Source organism: Nannospalax galili, unplaced genomic scaffold (assembly GCF_000622305.1).
Source record: "Nannospalax galili isolate Female #2095 unplaced genomic scaffold, S.galili_v1.0 scaffold730, whole genome shotgun sequence".
Lineage (NCBI taxonomy): Eukaryota > Metazoa > Chordata > Mammalia > Rodentia > Spalacidae > Nannospalax > Nannospalax galili.
In genome coordinates this window covers 592,766-607,427 of record NW_008328000.1, presented here as the reverse complement: position 1 = coordinate 607,427, position 14,662 = coordinate 592,766, and the positions used below count along the sequence as shown (strand labels likewise).

The 14,662-nt window shown below is 38.7% G+C and overlaps 1 pseudogene; it reads right to left on the bottom strand.

Annotated features, from left to right (window-relative positions):
* Window positions 1–4,214: 4,214 nt before the first annotated feature.
* On the bottom strand, window positions 4,215–6,249 carry LOC103740976 (annotated as a pseudogene).
* Between the last annotated feature and the right edge of the window lie 8,413 nt (window positions 6,250–14,662).

Genomic DNA, 14,662 nt, shown 5'->3' with positions numbered 1-14,662 from the left:
TTCTTTTCTGATCCTGTCTATTTGGTGTTCTATGTGCTTCTTGTATTTGTATGGTGATGTCTTTCCTTAATTTTCTTCCACAGTCCTGTTTAAGATCTGGTCAATACCATTAACCTGAAATTCTTCTTTTCCTCCTATGCCTATGACACACAGATTTGCTCTTTTCATGGTGACCCACATATCCTGCATATTCCATCCCTTTAAAAAGTTTTTTCAAAATCTTTGCTTGAGCAGTCCAGTTCTTCACCTTTATCCTCCAGTGTTGATATTCTGTTTTCCATCTCATTCATTCTAGTGGTGAGGCTTTCCCTTGTTTCAAGTTGGCTTATTCAGTTTTTCACTTCCTTCTGCATTTCAGCCTGAGTTTTCTTCAATATTTCTCTTTTGTGAATTCATTCAGAAGTTTATCACTATCTTCTTTTAGTTCTTTGATTTAGTCGTTTGTGTGCTTTAAATTCATGGAGTTCCTTGATCCATGTTTATGATTGTACTTCTAAATTCTGAGTCCTGGGTTATCTCTAGGAGGTTCTCCTTAGATAACTCTTCTACAAGAGTGGTGGAGTTTGGTGGGGACATAGTGTTTTGGCTTTCTGTTTTATTATTTTTCATTGTGATTTTGGCATGTGAATTTCTTGTTTGTGATTCTGGTATCAAAATCAAGTCTTTTGTTGAGTTTAAGTTTGATTCTGTTTGTATTATTGGTGTGCCTTGGTTGTTTTCTTATTGGTTATGTAAAGCTAGTTGGTCTAGGTTTCAGGTTCTCTCAGATCTTATTTTGGAGGGAACTGATTGCTTCAGCTCAGCTACTCAGGGAGCTCCCACAGAAGTCCAAGTCAGGCTCCAGTCAGGTATACTCAGGCTTCCTTCTAAACATTTGGACCTCTACTAGTGGGTACTCAGAGCACAATTTGGGAAGTTCCCTAAGGGGAGGCTCTATTTTGGCACCCTCAGGTAGTCTGCTGAGTTCTCAGCCCCTACACTAGAGGGAGGCCAGAACAGGAACTCTCAGGCTGTCTGCTAAGGTCTCCACCTTGCCCTACCATAGGGCAGAGGTCTGCCCTGGGGCCATGGGAGGGGCCTCATGTAATCCCAGTTAAGGGTTTGGGTACTGGCTCATGATTTGGGAAAGCTCACCACCCCACAGAGGTCAGGTGCTCTCAGGCAGTCTGCTTAGATTTCAGCCCCTACACGTGAGGGAGGCCAGAACAGGTACTCTCCAGATTTTCAGAGTTTTAATGAACATTTATTAGATGTTGTATTAGTTACTTTTCTGTTTCTGTGATTTAAAACACTGATCAAGGCAACGTATAAAAGGAAGAGTTTATTTAGGTTATGGTTCCAGAAGGTTAGAGTCCATCATGGTGGGGAGGCATGGCAGAAGGGTGGCCAGAGCATAAAACAGAGCAATCACATCTTCAAGTAGGCACAGGAAGCAGAGGGTGACTGGAAATCTGGCAAGGCTTAAGAACTCTCAAAGCCCACCCTCAGTGACATGCTTCCTCCAGCATAGCCACACCTCCTAAGGTTCCATGACCCTCCCTAAACAGTGCCACCAACTGGGGACAAAATGCCCGAACACTTGGACCCTATGGGGCATATTATAATTCAAACCACCACATATGTGTGGCACATTCACGGGGTTAGGTAGCTGTTTCAGTCCACTCAAATCATGGTCTATCACCCTCAATTTTAGGCTATTTCATCTCATAATCCTGTAAAAAAGCCCAGGAAGGCATTCACAACTATGATGAAAATGATATTGTGATGTAGCCAGGGTACTGTGAGGATAAAGACTCTTGGATTTGCACAGGTATAGCATTTGGAAGATGTCTTAGTAGCTTAATTTCTAATACAGTGATAAGAATCTACTGCAGCTTCAAGGATGTTTAACTGATAAAGGAAAAGTTATAGCTGTATTCTTATATAATGTTCTTATAAGCTTAGGCTATTTGAAGTTTCCTTTGTTTTACTTACTGGGTAGATACCTTGAAATGCAACCCTAGGATGCTCAGAGATGTCTTATTTCTCTGTGGTGTTTTCACTATTCTGAGGTGTTTTGTTACTTTGTAAAGTCTTAAAGCTCTGTGATGCCTTCCACTCACTACGTCTGATTGTTGATAAAGATATAAAACTAAAAGAATGAAAGCTGGGTGTGGTAGTGTGGGCCTTTAATACCAGCCCTTGGGAGGCAGAGGCAGGTGGATCTCTGTGACATCAAGGCCACCCTGGTTCACATTGTTCACATTGTGACTTCTAGGTAGGCTGCAACTTCTAGGTGGGCTGTGACTAGGGAGACCTTTTCAAAAAACAACCAACAAAATGACAAACAAAAACAAAAGAAACAAAAACCTAAAAGAATGGAAAGTTCCCCAAATGGTTTAATGAGGCACATGGTCCAATTAGTCCAAGAAAAGTGTAGACCAAACGTGTCAGAAATTTAAACTTCTGCCAATGATATCTGTTTTTGTGAACTGTAATGACCATTTGACTGGGTCCTAGCCCAATTAGTCTGGCCTTGCTATAAATCAAAAGGTGGAAGATGTCCTGACTCATGCCTGGGATATCTACTTTGTAAGATATGTTGGCCAAGAGAAATAAGGAAGGAATTTTCTAAGATAATATGGCCCTTCATGAAAAGAAACATAGAGCCCAGGTGCTAACCATAAAATTATGTAAAATTGACTATATGGTTTTCATCTGTACTTTGGTTCAAGGTCTCAGAGGATGTAAAAGCCTTTGTTGCTTCTGGGACCTTCATGCATGATTAAGGAATAAACAAGCTTTCCATTCCAATAATTTTTTTCATAATGTAACCACAAGGGGGATAGAGACCTTTAGGAGACATGGCTCTTAAGATACAGTTGAAAGTTCCATATTTACCTCATATTTAATTTATTACCTATGCTGTAGTAATGTTCTCAGAATTCCAGGGGAAAAGTATATTTGTTTGGTTTTCCAAGTCATAAAAGTTAGACCTGTTTTTGCATTTAATATAAGAACTAACAGGGATATGACTTGAAACCTTGAACTGTTTGTTCTGTTGGAAAAGTTAGTGAAGTGACAAAGGATCACATTGAACCAGATTTTTCACTGTGAGTAAAGCATTGGCTATGTCTATAGAATGTTGCTTTGAACCAGGAAGGTTTTAGAGCAGAAGAAATTCAGTCCAGTTTCTGGTAATATCTGCTTCAAACAATAGTGTGAGTAGAAACCAATGTGGCACTATGAAAAGTTTCCCTTTAAGCTCACCAGTGAAGTAAAATCTTCTTAGGTTATAAAGATCAAAAGTTGACAGTACCCCAATGAAGAGAGCCAACTATGGATCCATTCAGCTGCTGCTCCATGTCAGGAATGTCTTAGGCATATAGAACCTCATGTGCATTATTAATATTCAAAACAAGAGGACTATTTTTAAAAATATTTTTTTAATTTTTTGTATATGAGTGTTTGCCTGCATGTAGGTAGGTATCAGTGTCCTGCAATGCCTGCAGAGGTCAGAAGACAGGGTCGGATCCCCTGGAACTGGAGTTATGGGTGGTTGTTAGTTGCCATGTGGGTACTGGATCAAGAGGACTATTTTTAATCTATAAAATTATATGATGAAATGGAGAAATTAAGCACAAGCAGGCAGTGACTCACAAATACATATCTATAAGCATACAGTGTATTGTCATAAATTATTTGAGAAAATAAATTTACGATGGTGACATTAAAGTGATTGTCATGTAAACAAGTTAATTCTATTCCCATGTATGAACTGAGGGAAGGAGTAGTTGAACGGTGGTAAGATATTTGAGGAAGGGGCAACATGAGATTTTTAGAGATAGGTTTGAGTGGATGAAACAACCAGTGAAAATCTGCTTAAAAGTTATATTTAGGTCTACTCCAAAATTTTTCAGTGAAAGATTGTGAATAACATGTATTAATGGGAGCAGTGATAAAAGATTTACAGGCAAAGCTCTTCAGTACTGCATAGATATTGGGACCTCGATGCCCATATTCTGTGAAGAGTGAGACATCTGGGAAGGTTCAGTAAAAACACAGTGCCATATTTGAAACCGTAAAAGATAGAAGATTCTAGCCAAAATAGACTCTGTTGTCACCAGGATAGCTGACCTAGAGAAGCAGGAACACTGTCTAGTACCTCTCTATTTGGAAAAACAGGCCTGCCTACACTGATTCAGGCACTGTTTCAGGAGACAGGCAGGCAGACATCATCTGGCTTTGAAACATTCTCCCCAACTCTGGGATGGTAGTATTCTCTACCATGCTTCCTTCACATCCTTATTTCTCAGGGTGTAGATGAGTAGACTGAGCACTGGTGTGATGACACCGTATAAAAAGAACATGAATTTTGCCTGAGTGTTGTTGGGTGATGGCTGGAGGTACATGTAGGTGCATGGGCTGTAGAACAGGGTGACAACTAGCAAATGGGAACGGCATGTATTGAATGCCCTGTATTTTCCCTCAGCTGAAGGCAACTTCAGCACACTCCTAGTGATGAAGGTGTAAGAGATGAGCACAATCAGGGGAGCCATTGTTCTATAAGGAATGGCTCCCAAGGGTGGGGCAAGGTCACTAGTAGTGGTGTCACCACATGTCAATTTTATCAGAGCAGGGACCTCACAGAAGAAGTGGTCCACTATGTTTCTCCCATAGGGCAGCTGAAGATTGAGTGTGGGCTGGAGCAGAGCATTAGCCAGAACACTAGTCCAGGAAGCAACTGCCATCCACACACATGCCTAGGAATGCATGATGAAAACATGCTGGAGGGGACAGCAGATGGCCACATAGCGATCAAAGGCCATCACTGCTAGCAAGGCACATCTAAATGCATATGTGGTTGTATTAAGTGCATTTATGGTCTCATATAGCTCTCATCACCATCCACCTGTAAAATCTTTATATCTAATTCAGACTGGACCAGGAAAATACCTCCTTGTCTACTCTAATCACCAACCTTGGCAATTTTGACTAGTTTAAATGCTTCAGAAGAATATTATCATACTACATTTTAACTTTGCCATTGGCTTTTGTCACACCATACATTCAGCTCATCTACATTCTAGGTAATATAAAAACTTCCTATCTTTTTGAAGGCTGAGTAACAGTGAATTCTATGCCTGTACTACATTTTCTGATCTAGTAATCTATGAGTTCACCTTTGAGTATTTTCTATTTTAGCTGTTCTGAATAATGCTAATACCAATGTGGTTTGACAACTACCTCTCAGAGACTCTGCTTTCAATTATTTTGAGTAATACCCTAACGTGGAACTTCTGGATCCTATTATACTCTGTTTTCCTTTTTTTATGCTGTGCCTAGAAAATGTACCATTGTACAGTCCCATGAGCAGTGCTTAATAGCTCAAAGTTTTTCACACCAACACTTATTTTCTGATAATAAAGTTTCTAATATGAAAAATGACAGTCATCAAGATTCTCCTGACAAGAAGAGTTACTTTTTTGTGGTGGTTTCAAATTTCTCTCTCTGTTAGGTTTTCTCTAGTGTGATCTTAATATGCTTGGTATGGATCTTGTTGAGTTTGTTCTCTTTGATTTTGTTGATGCCTTTGAATGTTACACTCTTCTATCTCATAAACTTGGCAAGTTTTTGGCTGTGGTTTCTTCCATTGTCACTTTCTCCTCACTTCCAGGACCCCCACATTGGTCCTGGGTCTTTGTATATGTTCACTTTTCTGCAGCACTTTTTTTGTTTTGTTTTTGATTATTTTTTGACAGGGTCTCCCTAGTCACAATTTTCCTAGAAGTTACAGCATGAGCCAAGGTGGCATCTATTTTGAAAAAATTCACCTGCCTCTGCCTCTCAAGGACTAGAATTAAGGACACATACCACCACGTCTGGAGTTTTCTACAGTACTTTTTATGTTATTTTTATGTTATGTATTTATTTTTAATATTTTATTGAGTTTTGTGCATTTCATGTAATAGATCTTAATCAAATTGAGATCCCTCCATCCACACCCATCATATCCCCCTTGTCTGGATTTCATGCATTCTATCTTATATATTAAGTCCTATCCAGTCAAGCATTTGCACTCAGATGTTCCTTGGTGTGCAAATTCATCCACTCTAGTATGGTCAACCTGTCTAGAGTCACTCCCTTAAAGAAGATCTACTCTCCCTCACCCAGCAGTAATCAGTTGACAATAGTTCTTTTGATAGGGTTGGGGCCTCTATTTGTTCTTCAGCTTCATGATTTCTATTACCTTAATTTCCAGTTTTGCATTTTTGTCTACTGTGTGTTGAAATCTGCTTTTTAATTAATTTTTTCTTATTATTTTAAGTATTGTTATTTTCATTTCTGCCACTTCATGTTGAGCCCACAGCATCATCAGCTCCCATCGATGAAGAAGGGACCCCTGGAACTATGTTTTTCATTATATGAAACTGAGGCAGGAACCATCTTTCTTTTTAAGACTCAATAGGAAACCAGTTGGACTGGAAAACATTTCATATCATGGCAGGACAATACCTTTTTTTCTTTGTCTTTTTGAGACAGGGTCTCCTTGTAGTCCCAGCTGTCCTGGAACTCACTATGTAGACCAGGCTGGCCTCGAACTCACAAAGATCCGCCTGCCTCTGCCTCCCAAGTACTGGGATTAAAGGCGTGCACCATCATGCCCGACCTGACAATACCTTTTAAGACAGACTCTAGTTAGGTTTGAATGAGGATGGATACCCAGTAGGATGTTCCTGGGTTCATAGCCCTTTCTCAGCCTCAGATCTGTCAACTGGAAAGGCTTTAACCTGACATTTAGGGATAATACAAAGAAAAAGACTCATTTGTCCTATTTTTCCCACTTATTATTTGACCTGGGTAGACATCTTACTAACTGCAAGAAAGATTGGTGACAGGGAAGGCTATTGAGGAGATGTAGCATTTGTGAATGAAAAACTTATACATCTGCAGTCCCAGATGCTCAGGAGGCTGAGATAGCTTGAACCTAGGAGTTTGAGGGCTGTGATAACATAGTGAGACCCTGTATCAATAAGTAAATACATAAACTATAAATGTTAGGAAGCCAGATATTTTTCCTAGTTCTAGAAATTGTTGGGTTACTTCCCCAATGTCATTTGCTTTCAGATTAAATACAAATGAAATTTCCTAAATCAATTGCTAATATTAATTCCTTTTCAGTTTTATTCTGTGCATTAGCAAGATAGGAGAGCTTTTGAAGATCCATGCACACAGAAAGCTTATCATCGATGATAAGCTTAAAATATTTTGAATACATATTACCCACTGATTTATTTGGGTCTGATAAGATGTCTTTTCAACTTATTTTTATTTAATATTTTGGATATATTTTTAGAAATTTATTTAAAATATTTTTGGATCAAATGATGGTGTTGCCTATTCTTATTACTGCCAAGCTTATAATTTACACACCATTTAATTATTCAGATGTTTATTATGTTCTATGTAAATTTGGACCCCCATATTTTCTTCCTACATGCTTAATGCAGGCTGCAATTGTAGCCATGGATACCTGTTTTTTAATGAATTTGCTTCTTCTATAGCTTGATAAATATGGAAATAAGTTAACATATATTTTTATTACAGTAATTAAAGTGAAAAGTCTTAGTCATAATGAAAATCCTTAATTGTACTCCAGCAGAGATACGCAGAATCTCCCTTTAATAATATGGGATGACTGGGTACAGAAAAACAAAGCACACTAAAATATGATTTAGAAACACAATCACAAAACAAAAGAACTTGATTTGGCATAGCTCATTCAATGATTCTCATGGTGTTTTTTTAATCAACTGGCTAGTATTAAGGCTGGGTCATGTTTATCTGAAATAAAATACAATGTATGTGCTGGAACAAAGAACCTGCATAGAATACTGAGCCTACAGAGGCTCCTCCATCAGAAGACCATAATTAGAATCCAAACAAGAGAGAATGACTAAAGTGGATTGCTACAGACAATGCATTCTAGTGGGACTAAAGGAAGGGGTACCAAAGCCAGAGGGTTTGATCAAATTATAAGAAATCCAACAATCCAAATAAAGATCACCCCGAATTTTTAGAATATGTCAAGTGTATTGGAAATACATAGATGTTGGTCCAGAAGCCCCTGGAATATTAAGACTGTTTGTGTGACTTATATAGTACAAGGTGTCCCTAATATTAGGCGAAATCTTCAAAATTTGGAAGGGGATATATGAATTAACCCATCTCAACTGGCAAACATTGAATTTCAAGTATATAATTCAAGAGAAATAAAAAACGAGGCAGGTTATGGTTTTTGCACATACAACATGAGGAAATATAATGAAAGCAAAGAAAAGTAGGTTAGACAAATGTGAAAAAGAAAATCTCTGGGGAAAGACCAATGTTCATATCATAGGGAAGAGGACACTGGCCTTGTGAATGTCTAAAATTAAAGATAGGGGATAGAAGAGAGGGGAAGTTAAAGCAGTAGACGGATGGTGGAATCGGACTGTGATTCAGTTCCAAGGAGAGGCCCAAGGGGTTTCCTTGATTGTTCTTTACTTTTCAGAGCCAATTACAGTTTCCCCATGGGAGACCCAAAGATAATTGAGAGTACAGAATTCAATGATGGGGTAGGAGGGGGGAGGGGGAAGAGGAGGAAGAGAAATGAAATTGGGACAAGAATGTGGGAAGGTGTCTGGGAGGAGTTGGAGGAGAGTAGTGGGGAATGGATATGATCTAAATGTGATTTCATGTATGAAATTACCAAAGAATATTTGATAATGAAAGCTTTTGTACACCAAAGGAAATGGTCAATTGAGTGAAACGACACTAGCAAAACGGGAGAAACCCTTTGCCAGTTATGCATCTGAAAGAAGATTAACACCTAGAGTATACAAAGAAAAAAATAAAATAAATGCTCCAAACAAAAAAATCAGCTATGTGCTGAAGATATCACACACTTTTCACTGAAGTTTTTAGAGAAAACAAGCTTTTGTATAGGGGGAGGGGAATAAGAGAAGTTAATGGAGGATATGGTGGAAATACATTACATACATATATGAAATTGTGAACTAATAAATCAAAAAATTAAAATACACCATGGAATGGAACAGAGAGTTCTGAAAAGAAGAAATTCAACTAACTAATAAATACCCTAAAAATGTTCAACATCCTTAGCCATTAGGGAAATGGAATTCAAAACTACTTTGAATTTCCATCTTACCCCATTCAGAATGGTTATTATAAAGGAAACAAATAATTGCTGCCATGAATATGGATAAAGAAGAATTCTTATTCACCATTAGTGGGAGTGGAAACTGGTGTAGCCACTATGGATATCAGTGTGGAGGTTTCTCAACAAGTCAACATAGAACTACCATACGACCCAGCTATACCATTCCTGGGCATATACCTGAAAGATTTTGTAATGTACAGCTGAAATACCTGTTCATTTATGTTCATTGAAGTATAGTCACAATAGTTAGAAAATGGAGCTAATCTAGATGTCTATTGAGTGATGAATAGATAATGATAACGTGGTTCATATATATGATGAAATTCTATTCAGCAGTAAATAATTTGAAATTATAAAAATTTCAGGAAATTGATGGACCTGGAAAACATACTAAGTGAGGTTATCTGGGTCCAGAAAGACAAATGCTATATATTTTCTCCATGGGAATCTAACTTCAAAATTTTAGATTACTGTGTTTAAGTTGGAGTAAGTGCCTATAGAGCAAGAATCAAGAAAGGAACCATGAGAAATAGTGGAGGGGGTAGATTTTAAGGGAGGGCAGGTAATAAAACACGTGATATGAAAGTGGAGAGGGCATATATTAGGAATGGAAAGGTTTAATTGAGATGGGATAGGGGCTGGAGAGATGGCTCAGTGGTTAAGAGCACTGACTGCTCTTGCAGAGGACCTGGGTTCGATTCCCAGCACCCACATGGTGGCTATGAACCACCCTTAACTCCAGTTCCAGGGGAATCCAAAGCCCTCTTCTGACCTCTGTGGCATTGCACAACACGTGTGCACTCACATACATGCAGGCAGTACACTCATACACATTAAAAAAAGTGTAAGACATTAAAAAAATTAAATGATATGAGATGATGGGGGATTGGGAGGTCCAATGAAAACTTAGGATGTATGGAAAAGCCAGGTAGTAACCTACTACTTTATAAGCTAACTAAAAGTCTAATAAGAAAGTTTGAACAGAAGTACCCCTAATGGCTGTACAATGCTGCTCCCCAAAGTATTTTTTTTTGACAGGGTTTCCCTAGTCCCAGCCCACCTGGAAGTCACAATGTGAACCAGGCTGGCCTTGATCTCACAGAGATCTGCCTGTCTCTGCTTCCTGAGGGATGGGGTTAAAGGCTCATATCATCATACCCAGTGTAAGCCATAGGTTTTAAATGGAAAGTCTGAGTGCCAGATTTGGGATGTTTCTCTACAGTTTGTTGACAAAGGATCCCCTAGAAGCTCTCCAAACAATAAAGCTATTGCTACTACTCTTGACTATCCACAGAACTAGATGCTAAGATCCTATTACCAAAGACATCACACACTGTGGATACAAGACACAGAGAAATCAACCTGTAACTGAGCTGAAAGTGTCCTCCTTGATGACTAGCATTTATAGTACATAAGGTGCTATGCCAACTGTTGGGGGGTGGCGTTATCAACTGTCTTACCCAGTTGTAGTCCATATATACTACAATATTGATCTGCCAAGCAAGATATATCCATTGCTTCAATAGAGGCATGACTCTTTTGGGGATAATCAACAGGTTTCTGATTGGATTTGAGACCCACTCTATGGGAAGGAATATAAGTCTGGAACTGTTAACCTCATCTGTTCATAACTAAGCTCTGTGGCACTCTGACTAGCCTATTGGTTTTACTCTCTGGTGTCTCCTTTGTAAATCAAGACTCACTAGATCTAAAATTTTCTGTCTTAGATCAACCTCTGTTCTTGTCAGTTTTCTCTGTAGAGTGCCTTCCTCATGTCTGTTGCTCAGTCAATACCTCATGAGGAGTCCTAAAGCCCTTAAAGCTCATTATCTATCTTTTGTTGTTTATTTTAATTGAATTTTTGTGTATTTCATACAAAACATCTTAATCATTATACCCCCCATTCGTACCCTCCCATAGGATTTTATGCATTCTCTCAAGTTAGTGTACCCAGATGTCCCTCAGTGAAAGTTCATCCACTGGGGTCTCATCAGCCTATCTAGAGTCACTCCCTTAAAGAAGATCAGCTCTCCCTCACCCAGTAGTAATCAGCTGCCAATAGTTCTTCAGCTAAGATTGAGGCCTGGTGCCCATTTCTATGCTAGGTTTTGTCTGCTTGAGTTTGCATGGGTCTTATGCATGCTGACACCATTGCTGTAGGTTCATATGAGCAAGGTCATAGGAGACTGTAAGACCCTGTGTCTTTCAGCTCTCATAAATGAAGTTCCCTCATACAACAGAGGGCAATGAACACAAAAGATCACAATGGCCAAAGTGCAGAGAATAAGAGACTGCAGAGTATGGGTCCTTAGAAAGGATTCCTATATTAAACTTCACCCACTCAGGCCTCAGGGATCATTGTGGAAGAGGGGGCAGAAAGATTATAAAAGCCAGGAGAGGAGGTGCATGATCATTACCTATCTTAAATTTTTATTTTATTTCATTTTTAATATATATTTTTAATTAAAATTTTATGCATTTCACACCATATATCTTAATCATTTTAGATCCTCTCCCCTATCTGCACTCTTACACATTGCCTTCCCATTGGATTTCATGCATTCTGTCACATATGTTAAGGCCTTTTGAGTCAAGTTTGTGTCCCCAGATCTTCCTCGATGTGAGTTCATCCACTGGTCAGTCTATCTAGCATCACTCCCTTAAAGAAGACCAACTCTCCCTCACCTAGCAGTGATCAGCTGTCAATAGTTCCTCAGCTAAGGCTGGGGCTTCTTAACCATTTCTCCACTTCTACGCTGGTTTTTTTCTGGTTTGAGTTTGCATGGGTCTTGTGCATGCTGTCACAGTAGCTGCTCATTACATATTTGATAAACAAAGTAACACTTGATAATATGACAAATGCCAGCAGCAGCAACAGGGACAGACTCAACTCCACACTGTCATCCTCAGCAGTCCGGGAAATGCCTTCAGATTTTTAGGAATGTTGACTCAGATAAAACTGTATCTGTGTCTTTTACACAGAAAAGAACTTCAGGTCCAGATAGTATGAAATACAGTTGAGATTTATTACAAATAGAAAGCAAGGTGCTCATTGAAAGAGTGAAGCACACCCAAGACCATTGTTATTGTCTTCTCAAAGAAGAGTTGCATTTTATTAAAAGGCTGTTTTAACATAGATTTTAAGCATGATGGATAGGAGAAAGAGAGATGCTCAAAGAGAGAAATAAGACATGCCTGAGTATAGGTATGGCTTTCTCAAGAGAGATGTGTAATTAAGTGTCTTAGCATTAGCCATATGTACTATTTTGGTGACTCTCAAGTTACATCTCAAAGAGTTGCTAAGAAACTTTTTATTCCCTCCCCACTCTCTTTGATAAGTGAAATTACAGGGTGGCTCTGGAGAAGCCTTGAGTAGGGTTATAATCTGGTAAAGTAAGACCTGGAGCCACGAGAGTTGCACAAGGGGTTTAGGATATGTCATTTACTGTAAATACGGTTTCTGGTGAGATATTAAAAAAAATGCAGGTTTATAGCTGTGATGGGAGAAACACTGTGAGAAGGTGCTAGTTGCACTAGAATTCTTGATTCTTAGTAAGATGCTTCAACCAAACTTTAGAGTGAGGGGGGGCTCCTTTTCTTACCATGTTCCCAAAATTTTACCTTTCTTTATTGTCTTACAAAGAAGTTCATTTAGTTTATAGTGCATCCTCCCCCAAACATGCCACTGTGTTACCCTCTGAGAATTTGCCTAAGTTCTTTTTAAAAGCAATTTACCTGAGTGAGATAGTTTTACTTTTTTTTGCCTTTTTGAGACAGGGTCTCTCTGTAGCCCCAGCTGACCTGGAACTTGCTCTGTAGATCAGGCTTGCCTGGATCTCACAGACATCCACCTGCCTATGCCTCCCGAGTATGAGATACTTTTAAACAGAAGTTTATTAGCAAAACAAAGTAAAGCTAAATAAAAATAAAGCAAAGCAAGCATGTGCACAAAAGAGGAAGAGGAGGAGGAGGAGAAGGAGGATAGCTTCACAGTGGGTTTTCTGTTGTGGATTTTCAGAGTTTTTATGAATATTTATGTTAAATGTATGGCATATTCATGAAATAAGTAAGCTCTTTCACCCCACTCAAATCATGGTGGACAAGATTTCCCTTTTATGTTATTTCTTCCTATGATCCTGTAGAAAAGCCAAAATGGGGGTTAAAACCTGCAATGCAAATGATATTATAATGAAGCCAGTCCTTATGAGGACAAAGACCCTTTGTTGTTGCATGTGTGTAGTAACTAGATTAGTGCACTAGTTCCTTCTAATATTGTGAGAAGAACCTACTGCACCTTCAAGGATGTTTAACCACAAGGTGTATGGTGACCACAGGGTACATAGCTACCAAGGTATAGTTGTGATTTCCTTGGTTGACTTATAATATTTAATTCATTCTCTATCCTGTATCAACTATTTTCAGAATTTTTGGTGAAAAATATAATTGCATGGTCTTATAAGTTCAAGCTGTAAGAGTTATAGCTGTTCCTTTAATCAAGGAGCTGACAGCTCTGACTTGTACCATCCTGTACTCTCTGTCCTTTTCTAGGAAAGGTTGGAGAAGGAGCAGAGGTCATAGACAGAACCACGGAATCAGGTATCTCACTGTGAGAAAAACATGAATGTAGCACTGGAGTGTCAATTACTGCACAGATGGAACCAGGAAGGCTTCACAGCAGGAGATTCAGTTCAGTCCATATACCTGTCACTTGAAAAGTTTTGCTTTAAGTTCATTAGTGAAGTAAAACCTTCCCCCATTTCTTTGTTATGAGAGATCAAACTAGCCAGCACCCATAAACAGGTATTTACCCATGGTTCTGGCATGGTTAAAGGAAACTCAATGTGGTCATTTTTGCATTCTGTCTTAGGTCAAACCCTGTTTAACTGTTGCTCCCTATCAGGCATGCTTTAGGTATGTAGAGCCTCATGTATGTTAGCAACAGAAAGCTAGAGGTTTATCTCTAGACTATAAAAGTATACAGTGAGATAGAGAAATTAAGCAAAGAGATGATGGATTACAAATATATTATCTATAAAGATATACTGCATATTTATAAAAATATTTTGGAAAAATGAAGAAAAATTTGAGGTGATACTAAAATTATTATGTCATACTGTATTGTTTAATTGTGTGTACATAAAAGGAATAAGGGTATAATCATTTGTAGGGTGGCAAAGTATTCAAGAAAGGACATTAACTTGAGAGCCTTGAAGAAAGGAAATATTGAAATAGTTTGAGTAATTGTCCTGAAAAATTCAGTGAAAATCTGCTTAAAAATAACATTAAGAAAACAAAAACCTCTAGATAGGCTGACTAGATTCACCAGAAGGGCAAATAGTGGGGAATGGCTGGGGGGCCAACAACACAGTGGACAGTAGCAGGGATATCAGAGGACAAGGGCTCTAGTGGGGGGGGGGAGGCTATGAGGGGGGGCTATCTGGGAAGGGGGGGGAAAAATAA